The sequence below is a fragment of the Malurus melanocephalus genome, unplaced genomic scaffold (genome assembly GCF_030028575.1).
Source record: "Malurus melanocephalus ecotype Western Australia unplaced genomic scaffold, MMel_1.1 scaffold_1298, whole genome shotgun sequence".
NCBI classification, from domain to species: Eukaryota; Metazoa; Chordata; class Aves; order Passeriformes; family Maluridae; genus Malurus; species Malurus melanocephalus.
The window spans coordinates 1-996 of NW_026624530.1; positions in this window are offsets into that span (position 1 = coordinate 1).

A 996-nucleotide genomic window follows, 5' to 3' on the forward strand; every position below is an offset into this window, starting at 1 on the left:
TTTGTAATGATTTGCCGTTTACAGTGACCAAAAGAGATGGCGACTTTTGTGCTATTGTTAGACCTCCTACACCTGTTACCGTAGTCGTAGTTGGTTGTAGCGGCCAGGTCCCTGGCCAGCACTCTGGAGAGATTATGCTAACATCAGCTCCCRAGTCCAAGAGACCTTGGAGAGTTATTGTTTCTCCCTGGTACTCTAATGTAATATCGTGTCTGGATGGGTTACTTAGATCTAAAGTTAATAGTGTAAGCCCCCCCGTGAAGTCAAATCCTCGGTCTCCACGCGCTTGTTGATAACACGGAGGCAGGGCTTTTGTTAATTGCTCCAACAGAATTAACTGAGCAATTCTTTGGCCCTTGGTAATATGTAATGGAGGGAATGTAGTGTACACAATGATGTAAATTTCCCCCGTGTAATCAACATCGATAACCCCAGGAAACACAAATAACCCCAACATAGAAGTAGAGGAACGCCCCAGGAGAAGGGCTCCCACTGCCTGCCCATTAATGACRACTGGTCCCTTTATTTSACTTGGGACCTTAACAGGTTTAGGAGTGATTAGGGTTACAGTCACYGCSGCTGCCAGGTCCACGCCGAGACTTCCTTCAGTGGCAGGTTGCAAGCTGGCAGCATCTGTTGCTGGGTAACAGCTGCTACTTGTGTCGGAGYGCGGYTGCTGTGATGACTTGAYGCGCTGACYCCGGAGTTTCCCGGAYGCTGATGACATGCTTCAGCGCTGTGCGAGCTTAAACGGCACTTGGAATACCAGATTTCTGGGACCCGACAATCCTGCCGAGTGTGGCCAAACTGTCCGCAGCGGTAGCACTTCATCTGGTCGCTGGACGGAGCCTTGGGGCTGWGTGCTGCAACAGCTTGGAGACGTGCAAGCGCGGCCAAAACCTGACTCTGGTTAGCCTGAGTTTGTTCTTTTATTACTGTTCCCAACTCCTTAATTGCCCCTACTAACATCTCCTGTGGCCCCGCCGGAATGCTAGC